General features: G+C 42.7%; 1 pseudogene; it reads right to left on the bottom strand.

Moving 5' to 3' along the window:
- Positions 1-1,887: 1,887 nt before the first annotated feature.
- LOC121442357 overlaps positions 1,888-16,369 on the bottom strand; it is a 64,922-nt pseudogene continuing 50,440 nt past the window's right edge.

The raw sequence follows: 16,369 nt of genomic DNA, 5'->3' as shown, positions 1-16,369 counted from the left end.
GGGCTGCTCTGTTCTCACTACATGTCCTTCTTCCCCCTTCACGATGCTTCTGATGACCATGAGGGTCAGGTGCAGCTACAGTTCCTTACCAGGAGAATCAAGACGATTTCTGACGATGGCGAGGGCCAGAGGAGGGAGGAAGGGATGATAAGAGGGATATGGCCACCTCAGAAATAGGGATAGATGATCCAAGCAGGAGATTATATCCCCTGACTTCTAACACCGTTTCCCTCATGTCTAAAGGATATGAAGCCTGGCACAGTTATGCACGCCCTTTATCCTGGTACTCATAAAGTAGAGGCCGGTGGATCTCTGTGAGCTTGAGGCCATGCTGGTCTACAAAGTGAGTCCCAGAACAGTAAGGGCTACATATGGAGACCCTGTCTCTGAAAACCAAAATAAATAATGCTAATAATAATGAATAGTAATATTAAATAAATGGATGTGGAACGGGCTTGTGTTGCCAGTTCTGGGGTGAAGAATAACGTTTCTCAAAACTTGTTTTCAGAAATGAACAATGTAAGCAGCTGTGTGGAAAGACCTGGCCCAGGCTTTGGGAAGCCCAGCAACAGAGGCTCCTCTTTTCTTGCTTTGTCAGCTTCTGTTTGTTTCTAACTGTTACCAAGGTCAACAGCCCTTCCACTCAAGTGTAGCATAGGAGCTGGCTTGAGAGTTTCTGTCCCTGTGTCAACATTGTAACTAAAGTGCCCAGCTCTGTGCCTGGTCCATCCTTGGTCCTCAGGAAGAGTGGCATCACCTTCCATATGGACGCTGACTTTTGTCCACAGCAAGGTTTGTGTTTCTCCAAATCCCTGTCTCTGCAGCATGACAGGGTAAGGGCCGAGAGGCTTCTGTCCGTAAAGGTCTAATAGCTTATGATGATGTGTGGTCTAGGGTACTTGAGCAGGCTGCATTCTGCTTACATTCCAAGTCCTGTGGCCTGGACCTCACTGGTAACCTCGAGGTGGCCCAGACTAACCTTGAAGTTGTAGGAATTCTCTTGCCTGGACCTCCCAAGTCCTGAGATTACAGGCCTGCCCATCCCCAGCTACTCGAAGACAGTTTGGAACAATGCTGCTATGGTAGTTTGTTGGGGCAAATGGCATAAGACATTAAAAGTCCAGCCCAGGGCTTGGCACTGAGTACACACACCGTTCCTAGGGGGCAGCGGTGGGTACAGCTTCCACTGCCTCCCCTTTCTTCAAGATATTCCCTATTCTTGTCCTTTAAGATGACTCGCTAAGGACACCTCCTTTGCAACCAGCTCACTGACCAGCCAGGTGAGGACTAGAGGGCCACTTGCTCTGCTTGGACCCATAGCCAGCCACACAGGCCGGTGGTTCCCCAGCCACACTGCTCCTCTGGGGACCAAGAATGCTGAGCATCCATGACCAGCGCCAGTCTTTGTATCACTGGATAGTCAGTATTTTTTCTGTGTTTAATAAGCCCATTCCCCATTTTGAAATTGTGTGTGTGTGTACGGGGGGAGGAGAGGAATGTCTAGGTTCATGCATGGTATGGCAATCATGTGAAAGTCATAGGACAATATTTGGGAGTTGGTTTTGGCCAACCACCTTGTTGAGGCAGGGTCCCTTATCTGTTTTTTTGCTCTGTACTCCAGGCTAGATGACTTTAAGTGATTCTGTCTTCACCTCCTATGTTGCTCACGAGTGCTTCCATTACAGATGCTTGCTACCCATGCAGCATTTTTTTATAAAACTTGGATTCTGGATCAAACTTGGCTTGCATGGCCACTGCTTTCACGTGATAAGTCGTCCTACTGGCTCAGCTCTAAACTGCTCTACATCGATTTTCATTTACTTGTGTACAAAGTCCTTTGACACTCACGAATCTACACAAAATAATTTATTAATAAATGATAGCAGATCATTCTGTGCCTTCAGTGTCATCTGCTTCTTCACTCTCTTCTGCTTCAGCGACTGACAGATTCAGGGCCGGCGGCATCACTTCCCCCTTGACGTCCCTGGAAGAAGAGCAATGCCAAGGCTTTCAAACTTTGAAATGAGGAACTTGACCTTAGCTTCTCATTTGAGCTAGACATTTACCATGGTGCATCCTGAATGGCACTATCGTCCTGTGCAGAGGACTCCTTGACCTGCATTCCCTCAGTCATGCTCTTCTTTCGTATGTCACGTTTGAATAAATCTGTGAGCCACTGTGGCCACCTTAGCCAGAAAAATCCTTCCTAGGAAACAGAAGGGGAGACATTAGTTCTTTTAGCCCCACCTTCTCCAGCCACAGCACCGAGTCTCGGGCTTACCTGACTCTCACTGTCCTTGTAGCATTTCTTACTCCTTGGAAGAAAACACATGCAGAAGACAGTTAGTGATTGTGCTGTGTTTATGTGTGTGTGTGTGTGTGTGTGTGTGTGTGTGTGTGTGTGTGGTGTTGTCTGGGGACATCTTGGCTCTCCCCATAACAAAGATCACCCCAGCAATGGGACTTAACAACAATTCCATGCATATCTGGCTTTTAGGAACTTTCCAAAAGATCTCCCTGGGGAGATTTTGCCTGTGAATTGTCCTGGAGCAGAGGCACCAGCATGACAGTAGTCCCACTTATTCCACTGAACCAACTTCTCCCTCTGAAGAAGCCACTCTAGGCAGGAGCCCTTTGCTCTCCTGCAGATCAGCTCTCACAGGCAGACTTGCTGAGGTGAGGGAGGGGCTGCTCCTGCTTGCCTAGCTGCTTTATCCTCCAAGTACAAAGCCCAAGTCCACAGCACAGCTCACAGACTCACGGGGTTTCACCCTGCAGCCTGCCTCTGCTGAGGATTTGTAAGAGCAGTTTAAAGGGCACAGGTAGCTGCGCATGGTGGATCATGCCTGTGATTCCAATTCTTGGGAGGCTGAAACAAGATTCTGAGGCCAGTCAGGCAGTGGTGCATAATACCTTTAATCCCAGCACTGGGGATGCAGAGGCTGGCGGATCTCTGTGAGGTTGAGGCCAGCCTTGGCTACACAGTGAGTCCAGACCAGCCTAAGTGTGAAACCATGTCTCCAAAAAAGCAGTAAAGTACATGACAAGAACCAACACACACATTAGTTATCTTTTCTGAATCCAAGGACAATTAGGAAACTCAGAGCATACTTTCCAGACATATACGCTGTACAGATTTGATGTGAAATATGACCAAAGCCTGAGCAGAGAGGAACTAAAAACAAGGGCTCCACCAGGGAGAAAATGGTCCTCTTTCTGACATGCCCCAGAGAGTGACCACAGGACCAGACATTTCTGCCATTGTCCTTCATTTCCTCTTTAGAAGAAAGGTAACTATTGTCCATAATCTCTCCCAGCTATAGTTCTATGAAGTTTGTGTCACTCAAAGAAAGAAGAGGCTCAAAAGGTGACCAACAGGATGAGGATATGGACTTTCCTCCTCTGTATACTCACAGCCCTACACTCTAACTCTGGGCTCCCCTGCTTCTTCTCCAAAGCATCCAATTCTGAAGTCTCTAGCTGGAGCAGACAACACTAACAAAAGCTGGTACAGCCTAAACCTATGGATTTCACCCTCTTTCTTTGAAAGCCTGGTGGCAGCAGAGGCATCCATGCTAGTGCCAGGTGCCTCTTTGGGAGCCAGGCAAAACAACAGAGAGGATCATATTCTTTCTGGCAATTTTCTTCTCCCTGTCAGATGAGGGAATTAGGTGAGTTCCAAGTTCTCTGCTAACTCTCATGTTCTCTGTGAAAGATGGTCTCATATTTACCCTATGGACTTTTCTTCATCTTCCTCTTTTGTTCTGTGGGAATAAACCTGTTTGGGGAGAAAACATAATTCTGCTTATCACAATGACCACTGTTTCTAAATCTACTAATTCCTTTTACTTACCTAAAGTCTTACCTGTTCAGTGAGCTCAGGAGCCCATTCTGCCCTTCTTTGTCTCTTCACAACACCATCCTTTAGGTTTCACTTAATATATTATACTGATTATTTTAGATAAAATTCAGCAAATACTTCTTAATAAAAATAATTTCTGTTAAAAGTATGAATTTTTTGTTTTTTGAGATAGGGTTTCTCTGTTTAACAGTCCTGGCTGTCCTGGAACTAGCTTTTTATCCCAGGCAGGTCATGAACTCACAGCATTCTGCCTCCTGAGTGCTGGAATTAAAAGAAAGCACTATCATGGTCAGGTGATTCAAAATATTTTTAACTCCATCTAAGTATACAGCAAAAGCCTAAGAAATGCACTGCTGAAGAGATCAAGAACAAGAGCAAGATGTCTTTATCACTGCTATAGGGTGGCCCTGTCCAGAGGTCTCCTCTATCACTGCTATAGGGTGGCCCTGGCCAGAGGTCTCCTCTGTCACTGCTGCGGGGTGGCCTAAGGTGTCCAGAGGTCTCCTCTATCATTGCTGCAGGGTGGCCCTGTCAAGAAGGGCTCAATACACAATAAGGAAACTAAATTGGGAAGACAGGTGAAAAACTAGTACTATTTGTATTGGAAACAACAGACAACCAAAATGCTGACGAGATCAACTAAAACTATACTGGAAGTAATATGAAAAGTTAGTAGGGTGGAAAGTCACAAAACAAAGACGTCAGCACACCAGCTGGACTTGGTGGCACATGCCTGTGATTCTGAGGCAGGAAGATCAGGAGCTGAAGGTCAGCCTCAGGTACATAGTGGATTCCAGGTCATTCTGGCTATAGAAACCCTGTCTCAAGCTCCTTTTCTCCTGGGGCGGCGGGAAAATGTACAAATGAGAAAACAGTGCTAGACAAGAGCTAGGACGTGGTACAGAAGGAACCTGCGTCCCCTGAGGTGGTAACACCCTGAGAACAAGAACATCCATAACTCACACAGGAGGAGACACAGGCCGGCAGATGAGTGGCCTCGGCTACAGACACTTTCCTTTCCACTGGGTTGTTTTACCACGAAATATATTAATGCTTTGGGTGGTTTGCAATGGTTTCCTAGTACTCTCACACTCCCAGTACTTCCTGTTTGTCTCTGAGGGGGCGAAACTGACCAGTGAAGGGTCCAGGTGCAGGCTTAGGGATCAGGGGAATGAATGGGAGATTTACTCTTGGTTTGGCCACTGGGCCTAGGTGCTCTTCACCCTAGGAGAGGCTGATAAGCTCTTCCCAAGGAGTCTGAGATTAGATCAGACAAAGAATGGAGAACTCTGTGCTGTGCTCAGCAGGCACAAGCCTTCTATCCCGAAGGATGTGGAAGACAGCGTCCAGACTCAGCAAAGGCCTTTGCCTATGGAGTGGAAACAGACAGCTCTTCCCCCCACACATTCATTTTTAAAACCACTGCTATTTTTTCTCTTTCGCATGGTTTCTTTAAGGTAAGAAGGAGTAAGCTTTCATTACTTGGCCACAAAACAGTCAGGCAATTGTTCTCTTACCATTTACTCCATTTTCCACAGTTGACTAAACTATTAAATTACTCAAAAGTCTTAAGTGTCTAGGAATATAGCTCATGCTTAGCATGCACAGGCCATATAAATCCCCAGACCCCAACAGTCCCCGCACTGTTTGTCCATTGCTTTTCTCTGTCTGTTACTATTTAATCTGTTTTTTTTTAAGATAGCATTTCATATATCCCTGGCCTGAATTCACTACATTGCTGAGAACGACTGTGAACTATGGATCATCCTGCTTCTGTTTCCTAAGAGCAAGGACTACAGAAGTACACAAACATCTTTCTCTGATGCTATTTTAATAAGTACTGATTTCTATCACCCTCATAGTAGAATTGATGGAATGCGTCATTTCTCTTCTTTGAATACCACTGTTATCTACTGTAGGCAAAATACTGGGCATGCTTACTCTACTCACAGAGTATCATCTAAATTGGCAGAAAAAATAGTGAAAATGTGAATAAATTCCAGCACAGTGGTGAACAGTATACACCACTAAAGAGCAATATAGGACTTTACAGAGATTTCCCTGGAGGTCACAACCACATTAGGTGTGGAGGTGCTGCCTGTACAGGGGCCAGAGGACATCCTCCCGGAGGTCATGAACTGACCCCATGCTGATTTCTGCCATCTAGCCTCAAAATTCCACCATCCTCACGGACAGAGAACTCTCCACTGCTCCCACAGCCTCTCACGGCAACACCACCAGTCTGACACCAAATCAGAACGTTACATAATGACCTGACATTGAGGAGCCCGACTTCACAGAGTACCTGTGGACACTCGGGGGCATTATTTGTAGACAGAGAGGGTCAGTGGCTCAGGTTTTCAGTTCGCGGCCTCTAAACCTATGACACAGACCGGGCACATGCTGGACACAGGAATGTATTGTTGTCCTTACCTCAACGAGACAGAAAATGATAATCAACACTGTCACTACTACAGTTACAGATATTGCCAAGATGACTTTGTTGTTGTAGCTGTATCCCGGAACTTCTTTTGTGCGCTGGAATATATGAAATAAATGAATGGACATTTGTGTGGCTATTAAATAATAATAAAATTAAAAGAATGACAGAAAGTGAAGGCTAATTGCTTAAAATTCCTTCTTGGGCTTGTGAATGGTAACATATATATAACCTAGCAATCGGGAAGTTAAGATAGGAGGACTGCCATAAGTTCAAGGACAACCTAGAACACCAGGTAAGTTCTAGGATATCCTGGATTATACAAAAAGACTTTGACTCAATAAAACTAAGAGCTGGGCTTGGTGAGGCTCTTAATCCCAGCACTCTGGAGACAGAAGCAAGTGAATCTCTGAAAGTTCAAGGCCAGCCTGGTCTACACAGCAATTTCTAGGCTAGATATAACTACATAGTGAGACCCTTTCTCAAACAAAACAAAACAGAATGCCCCAATAGCACAATAAACAAAAGCAAGACTATGGGCTACAGTATATAGTTTAGTGATCAAGTCCTTGTATATTATGTATACAAGGTCCTGAATTTAATCCCCAACACTATAAAACAAAATGACAATATGAAAAAAATAATAAAAGTTTTCTACATTAGTAGCTTGCAGATTTTAAAAGAACATACCAAATTAAATGTGCTACCTATCTAACACAATTTTTATGTTTTGAGTTTTAGGTTGCCTTCTGTCAATAAATTTAGAACCATAGTGAGAACCACTGTCTTGGCTGGGCTAGTGTTATGTGGACAATACAAGATCTGGAATAGAAGCCTCCAGTCTTTCTGCTTAAATGACTGAGAGGGTACAGGGGACTCAGTTCCAACATTGTCCTCACCTGACTTGGTTCCAGACCCTTCTGTCCACCTTGGGTTTCTGGGCTCTCATTGATGTAGTTCTCAGTTTTCCACTGGTCCGTATCCCAGTCGGCCCTGGACAACTTGAATTCTTGTTGCTCACTGAGAAGCTTCATCAGGAGGCCGGTTCTGGAGATGAGCTTGGCACAGGACAGTTGCACACTGGGATCAGAGCAATCCATCTTCAAAGTCCTGATAACGTGAGAAATAAGCCTTCTCACGTTGTTGTTGGGGATGAGGGGCCGCAGCTGCTGGTTTAGCTGAGATTCAAAGCGTTTACCTGGTGACATCAGCAACGAGTAAGCAAATTCATGGGAGTCAGGCCCCAAGATGAAGTCTAACTGTGGCTTGCTGGCTTGCTGAAGAGTTGTAATTGAACCAGATGCAGGCACATTAGACTCTACAATAGGATTCTCAGAGGGTATAATTTCTGATGCAGCTTCTTCAGGCACAGTGATGTCTGTTGGAATTAAATCGGAGGTAAGCACATGAGACTCTACAATAGGATTCTCAGAGGGTATAATTTCTGATGCAGTTTCTTCAGGCACAGTGATATCTGTTGGAATCAAATCGTATGTAGGCCCAAAAGACTCTACAGCAGTCATTTCAGGGAATATATTTTCTGATATAGGTTCTTCAGACATAGGGGTGGTTGGTTCAAAGATGTGTTCTTCAATATTATCAATATCAGATGCAGCCAGAGGTTTTTTGGAAGGAGGTCCTAAGGCAGCATCTAATTCTGAAAAAGGCTTTTCTGCATAACTCAGGTCTCCTAAAGATGAAAAGACCCCTCCTGCAGGGGAATTTACCAGGCTCCTCACTGCAGAGGATGCTGGACTCTTTGCAATCAACCGGAAATGATACTTTTTCTTCCTAAGGTTTCTATGTGTCTTTTCAGACAGTAAACTAGGGTTAGACCCCTTCGTTCTTTTCACATTTAAATTTGCACTTTCTAAAACTAAAATGGTGTAAGACAAGTCTTTTCGTCTGTCTATGAACTCAGGCAGCGATTTTGTAGTGAGAGTCTTGTCCACCAGCGACTGTTCTGGGGAAGAAGACACTGCCTCCCCATGCTCCTTTGGGAGCAAGGGCTCTGGGTGGAAGGAATTTCTCACTAATTTTCTGATCTTCTGAACAATACTGAGTTGCTGCTACTCCACTGTGGGTGGGCTCCCGAGCTGTCCGTCTTTGGCAATACTCTCCACAGGCGTCTGGACACTCTGCTTATCCCACAGGCTCTTGTCACTCACTCCCTTAAAGTGCCTTTTCTGTATGCTTCCTGTCCTCTTGAGCACTCTGTTCAGGCTGTGGAGTCTTTTCTCTGCCTTCTCAATCTCTGCAAGACTGTTTTCCTCTGCCTGGGCAGGTGTCCAACTCTTTCCAAATATTTGTCACTTAAATTTTTTACCTGAATTATTAGACTTCTCCTTATGTAGTATAGTTTTCTCTTCCTTTTTAACCTCATCAATTTCTTCATCTAATAACTTTTCCAGAAAATAAAGTTTATTCAATTTATTTTTGTTAGTGAAGTTACCAGATTCAGATTCATTTGTAGGAAAAAGACTTTGTGTATCATTCTGCAAAGATCCCAAGGAACTCTCTGAATCTTGGTCATGAGAAAACAGCAGTTTAATGTATGGTAACATTGTTGATACTACATCTTCCAGATTTCCCTCAGAGAAATATGGCAGTATGTAATTCAGGGCACTCATAACATCATTTTCATCATTAAAGTTGATATCCTCTTCCATGGAGCTGGAGTACTTGGCATTTTCTTGGTCTGAATAGCCTGTCTCTGGTTCAATAATGAGTTCAGTGCTGTTATTCTCCTTCCGGGTCTGCAACACCTTCATGAATGCCCCTTCTGGGTTCCCTATAGATGCTTCCTCAACTGTCAGAGATGGAGAGATTGTTTTTAGTCAGAGAATACTTTTACCCCTTTCTCAGCTCATAGTCACACACTGTAGTCAAATAAATTATGGGCCAGGAAATACTGGTATGCCGTGTGTGTGTGTGTGTGTGCGTGTGTGTGTGTGTGTGTGTGTGAAAACACACTAAACTAAATTCTGTGAAATGGGAGCAACCGAAAGAAAGAGTGTCATTGGCAAAGTAGGAACCTCCTGGGAACATTCCACAGTGTGCACACAGGAAGTCTATTCAAGACAGCCAGTGGACCAGTAGAGAGAGACCCAGAGCCAGAAGACAAAGCCAGCTTTTCTTCTCTGCATGGCTGACTGAACCTCCTCAGGCTTCTACATCTACACCATCTGCCTCAGATTCGAGAGGCCCACTAGGTTTCCTCTCTCCATCGTTTCAATGTGCCCTCTGTTGATACAACCTCAGCTAACTATGGTGATGGACAACCTTTGAGGGGAGTGAGGCCAGAAATGCTAAAGCAGGCACCTCTCATTCACATCTGGATGTGTGTCCTTCTCCACCTACCCGCCCAATTTCTTCCCATAGGCTCTGTTGGCATGTATTCCAGCTCCTGAAACAGGAGCATCCTCTCTGTGCATCTTTCTGGTTCTTGCCTGAGTGAAGGGGGTTATGAGGTGTAGGTGAAGACATGTTTAATGTACTGGGTTTTATTCTTATGTAAAATCAATTTATAGAATAGCAATTTCTAGATAAACATTACTCGAACTCATAAAATGCACAAGGTCAGAGCTACTCTTGTCTGAAGCCTGTTCTCACTTCATTTCTCATTCTTCCAGGTCCACATGGGAACAATACAAGGCTTCTGGTAGTAGGAAGGTCAAGTGAGTCACTGTGTAGCTGTGTTTCTTTCCCAGGAGAATTGAGAGGATTTGAGGTGGTAGTGAGGGCCTGAAGGAGTGGTGAAAAGAAAAATGTGTGCCTATGGACTGCTCAGAATTAGGAAGTGATAACTCAAGCAAGAGGCAACAGCAGTTGACACTTCTGATGTGTAAAATAAGAGAAATGCTTATTTGCCATTTCTGTGGAAAAAAGAGAATGTAATTGGTTTCTTAAATAAAAATAAATGACATTTATATAGACAGTCAAATGCCACTTCTATTTCTCTTCTCCAGATCAAGGCTAAAGACTTGCATTTAAACTATTTAGGCAAGAAAACGGTCATATTTTGGATGAAGTTATTGCTAATAAACCTAATACATAGAAAATATTTTAGTGCTAAGCACAAGCTATACTATCAAGCTGTATCGCTGTCCCCTTTTAAAATATTTTTTTTTTAAAAAAAAGTGAGCTAGGTTTTCACTAAATTGCCTAGACTGGCCTTGAACTTGGATCATCTTGCTTCAGCCTCCTGAGTAGCTGGGATTATTGCCATGTGCCGAGATATTCAGTTTAGAAAAACACTTAAAATTACATGAAAGATTTGGCGGTAGAAAAGCCTGAGGTTCAAAACAGTAGGGAGGTGGTCGGTGTGGGCATGGAAGAGCTCCCGGCTCCAGCAGCACAGTGAGGCAGCACTCACTGCTCTCAGATTCCAAATAAAAAGGCATCACTTACAAAATTAAGAAAAGAAACCAAACAAAATCTGTCTAGAGATATCAAAAGTAGGAGATCACTTGAGACCTAATGTACAAAAAGCCAGCTTACAGACTGAAGTGTACTATATGCAAAAGTAATTATTGGAAGCAGGATACCAGGCAGACAGCATAGTGAAGAGTTTGTGGTCATCTATGTTATCTCTCTCCCATTTTACCCCTTTCTTTTGCTCTTTCTGCATATGGAACAGTTCTATTATCTAATCATGCAATAATAGCTGAGAATCCAACTTTCAGCAAAAGAGAAGGTGTGGATGAGCCTTTTTCATAACTAGTTAAAAAGTAAGACATAAAATTAAAACATTCATCAGGTAAGAGACTCACGACAATGTGTTGTGTTTGTCAGACATCCAGTATGGCAATGCAGTTTGACTGTCTTGCAGACAACCTCAATATCAGTTTTATATTTGCAGAGGCAGCAGGCCATATGTCTAGGTAAGATTCTGTAAATAGAAAAACAGAGAATTGGTTTACTGGAAAAGCCTTACTGAGGTACAGAAGAGGCAGGCCAAGGCTACCACAGGGTCGCAGAGGACAGAGTTCTTGAGGCATGTTCAGTTGGGTGGGGACTCAATGGCAAATTGCTGCTCTCTGATACTGAAAGTAATCATGGAGGAGGACAGAGGTGTTCAACAGAAGAGCAAGTGTTGTGTGTGTGTGTGTGTGTGTGTGTGTGTGCCTTTAACAAAAGTGACAGGAACCGAACCAGGTGACACGCCTAAAACAGGAGACAAAAACAGAACTAGGAGATGTTGATAGTAGAAGCAACTCCCCTCAACTCAAGTCTCACTCTGGGTTGGTCATGCACAGGGCCTGAGCAAGCATCCAACCTAGGGATGCTTTTCTCTATTCCTACTATTAGATTAGAATAGATTATGTGAGGCCTAAAATAGCCCACTTTAACCCATACTTTATGGTTAAATGGCAACATGGATCACATTGACCAAATCTGGATTATTTTTGTGTTCCAATGAATAAGGGCCATGGTGCAGTTCTTTGGCATGGTGTTTGTGTAGCGGTGCAAGGCCCTGGATTTGATCTATGTGTGCATGTGTGTGTGTGTTTGTGTGTGTGTGTGTGCATATACATACACACACATTGATAGACACAAAGAGAAAGCAAGAAAAAAGGAGGAATAATAAATTATAATGAAATACAATAAATACAATATAATGTAAAGACAATCTGAATTCCTAATGATACTCAAAAAGAAAAGCAGGGTAGGCCTTCGAGAAAACACTAGTTAACTGATGTTGAAAAGATTTTGTAACTACCAAGTAATAATTAATTGCAACAAGGTTATCAAAAACAGCCATGTAAAAGAAGTTTGAGAATAGGATCTTTAAGGTCTCAACAATTCCATAGGTTCATCCTTTCTCCTTCTCACCTCTTCTCCTTTCTCCTCCTGTGTTTGTTTTTTGAGACAAGGTCTCTTTATGTAGCATTGACTGTCCTGAAACTTGTTATATAAACCTTTTGGGCCTCAAACTCATGGAGATCCATGAGCTTCTACCTCCTAAGTGCCACCATCAGCCACTGGATATTCTCAAATTACAGTATATAAAAATAATAATTTGAAGATCTTCAACATTTTACTTTACATGTGATCAAACTCAGCATGAAAGGTCACTTAAAGTCCCATTCAAGAAAGCAGTACAGATATTTAACCTGATTACTGATGAGGAAACAGACAAATCCAGCCTGGAATGTCAATTCATGGCTCATGAAAAAGTAGTGAAATGTCTTTGATAAAAACCAAAAACATGACAGTTAACGCCTGCCATATATTGATCTTGAATCAAAACAAAAAGATGTAAAGAGTAATATCGACTTCTGGCCAAAATAGAGTGAATGGATTTAACCTCCCTCACTCAAAACCAAGAAAACAAATATTCAAAACCAAATCAAACCAAACCAGGGTGCTATTTTGTTTCTGTTTTTTTTGGGGGGGGTCAGGGGGAACAAGCAAAGACAGCTTTATTTAATGTGGCTACACTTGTGACAACAAACACCAAAAGAGCCTTGTGATCACAAGTCCATCTTCAAGGGCTGACATAGCTTTGGATCTAGGTGGGGGAGGGGCAGGGCTATGCATAATTCTAGCAATCCTGATCAACGAGTGGTCTGATTGATCACTGTTTCAATTCTGATACTTCAGGGTAGTCCTTAAGAAGTTATTACCATTGTCATGGCCTGAAGAGAAAGATCTAGTCCTCATTCAATGATTTCTGTGTGTGTCCCTACTACAGTGAAGAACCGTTCCACTTGGAAGTAGTCTTGAAGTAGTACGTGTGAACTGTCTTGAGGACTACTGTCCAGTAGGATGACTGCTAACCTTGCACGAGTCAAGGGTCAGAAGACTCACACTCTGTGTCCCCTCAAGTCTACAGTGACAAAATGCAGTGATCATGGACTAAAATCTCTGAAACTGGGAATTCAAGAAAGTTTTTCCATTTAGTTGTCTTTCTTGGGTATTTTGCCACAGCGGTGAAAAGATGACTATAGGGGCTGGAGAGATGGCTCAGTGGTTAGGAGCACTGCCTGCTCTTCCAAAAGTCCCGAGTTCAGTTCCCAGCAACCACATGGTGGCTCATAGCCATCTGTAAAGAGATCTGGTGCCCTCTTCTGGCCTGAGGCACACATGTAGACAGAATACTGAGAATACTGTATACATAATAAATAAATGAATCTAAAAAAAAAAAAGCTGACTATATACTAACTTACTGCCCTGGAAGACATTCTGTGTTGCCAGGAAGGAACACAAAGTAACAAACGGTAGACAATTTGATGACAGAAATGGAGTTGAGAAATCAAGAAAATCAAAGTGACTATAGTTGATGGGACAGAGTATCATAAGGTAAGAGGCACACTAAGAAAAAGAGAACCATGAAGCCAGATAGCTCATGTATTCAGCAAAGTGCTAAATACTGTGTGTGAAGAAACTACTGACAGATGGGGGGGGGGGAACCTGCCAATTGAGTATAAAGAATAATAATTTAGTTCGTAGGTGGTTAGGAATCTTGTCTGTTCACACATGCAAATAACAGATGGCCACAGGGCACTCACACATGCCAGGCAGGAGAACTAATGGCCGATGGCCACAAGGCACTTAGAACATATATTAGGAGTTATAAATCAGAAGTTGTAAAGGCTACTTTATATTACCCTCTCACAAACCTTCACTGATAGATTCAAAATGGTGAAATCCTTTTGAGTAACAATAGCCATACCTGGGAACACATAGGAATATCAACATCTACGATATACCCAAAATGAAATTTACTACAATGTTTGGAGTAAGAAACTTGCCATGCAAAAAAAGCAAGAAAAGTGCACATCTGTAACCCCAGCATTCTGGAGTCAAGGGCAGTGATCGCTGTGAATTTGAAGCCAGCCTGGTCTTTACAGCAAGTTTGAAGACAGCCAGGGCTACATGGTCTCACTGATATTTTGATCAGACTCTGACAATCCTGGTACTAACAATAAAGTTTACCTTGAATCAGAGGGTGGAGCTAGCTACTACTAGCTGACCAGAATTACCCATAGAAGTTTTGAAGGACCCAGGACATATAGAGAGAGACCCATGAATTATTAGCAGGGGCTTAATAAGAAAAGAGGGGCTTAGAAAGATTCACAGGCCCTTTTTGGATGGAGGAAGGAAAGAGAGAGGAGTCCAATGGTTGTTTCCCCCACTGTTTCTCTGATCAATCCAGTTTTTACCCTGATACCTGATCCCGAGACAGTTGCTGGCTGTCATTCAGTCAGTTCTGTGCCCTCACTTCCTGCCAAGCAGGTTTCTCCTGCACATCCCCCTCCCCCGTGTCCATTTTTCAGGTGGCTCACTCCCTCTCCCTGAAGCTTGTGGGCCTTCCCTGGACCAGCCTGCTTGCCTTGACACCTGCCTGCACCTGCTAGTCTTCTACTGCTGCTGCCACTGCTGCACACCCTCAGCCCCTGGGGATATGCAAGAAGCTGCAAGTGCTCTCGACCCAGATCGTGCAGTGCAGCGGCATCCCGCTGCCACTCCAGTGGGCACACGGTACTAGCCTGGCTACCTAGGTACCCCGAGGCACTCCCCACAGTCAAACACTGCTGCTGTAGAAAAACTGAGAAGTCAGCAGATCTGGTGAGACACCCAGGAATTCTTTAGGAGGAAATGAAATTTTATTCAAAAGTCTTTAAAGAAAATTTCAAAATAAAGTCTTTCTTACGTTAAGAATGGGGAACAGTATTATGATACAGAGAGTTAGGACACTGTATGGTTTGAAAATGAAAAAAATTAAATGAAGGCATAATCAGCTTAGCTGGGATTGACATGTTAATTGTAATTATCACTTTGGTAATTCATGCTATATACTTTAAAAAGTAGTTTGATATTGGTTCCAAGTATAAAAAAAATTGACTGATAAAATACAATCCTTAGAAAGATCTACGAATGAAACTAAGACAAATATTCACACACAGACAGAGGAATTTAGAACAGAACCTACCACATTGAATTATGAAACTGAAGAGGAACAGCCCAAGGCTATTAGAAAACCAATATCCAGTTATCATACAAGAACAAGTACCAGATGACAGGCAGCCCCAAGGCTATCAGAAGTTAAATGGATCCTGTAGAAATGTTAGATTTGAAAAGATTTAAAGAAGCAGTTGTTTCATATGGTATGCATTCACACTCTGTGAAACAAATGTTAAATTCATAGAGAACTCAGAACAGAAATACCCCCACAAGACTGAAAAGCTTTAGCTACAGCAATCTTAGAAGGTAGTTCTCAGTTACAATGAAAAATAAGGGGGAGAAAGGAAGCTAGGATCACAGAACAATGAAGTAGGGCCAGAGGTATGGAAATTTCCCAAGACCAGCTTCTCAATGAAGGTGAGCATGCTGATTTGCAAAGACAGTTTAGATTTGATGATCACATCTTGGCCATATGTTGTACAGCAACTTTGGATGCTTGGGACAGGGATGAAGAATCAGGAAAGAGGACTGATTCATTACTAAAATTATACAAGGTTCCAAAAACCCTTCACTGATTTTTTTAAAACAAAGATTGACTTTAGCTGTGCATAAAATGTTATCGGACTAAGAAGCTAGACAAATATAAGTTGAATCTTTGGCTTTTAAAAATGATAATTCAGAATGAAAAAGGATGATTAGGCCTTTAAAGGCAAGATCAGACCCTACAGATGAATGGATCTGAAATATAGTTGATATTGGATCTCACACTTATGATGATACTTGGATAGAAGAAGTGATTTCTAAAAATTTTAAGAAAGTTCAAAAGGTCAGATGTTTTAATGTGGTAAATAAGATCATCTGAAAAGGCAAGGCATTCCTAGAAACAATGCTTTTTCAAGAGATGATTCAAACAGAAGACCTGACCTTCTGAAATATGCAGAAGGTACAGCAAAGGCCAACATTGGACCAATGAATGCAGATCAACAAGTGACAGACAAGATAATCCTTTGCCATTGGGAAACACCTTAGGGGCCTCTTACAGGCGCCAATCTCAAATTTATTTCAAACATTCCCTGTCAGTATTGGTGAAACTCATCCACAGAGCAATTAAAAAACTTAATGCTTCTTTAAATGTTCAAAGAACAAAGCTAAAAATA

Source organism: Microtus oregoni, unplaced genomic scaffold (assembly GCF_018167655.1).
Source record: "Microtus oregoni isolate MIOR12 unplaced genomic scaffold, Mior012 000091F_ref0000469, whole genome shotgun sequence".
NCBI lineage: Eukaryota > Metazoa > Chordata > Mammalia > Rodentia > Cricetidae > Microtus > Microtus oregoni.
Note: the sequence above shows the minus strand (reverse complement) of the source record. Positions and strands in the feature narration are given on the sequence as shown.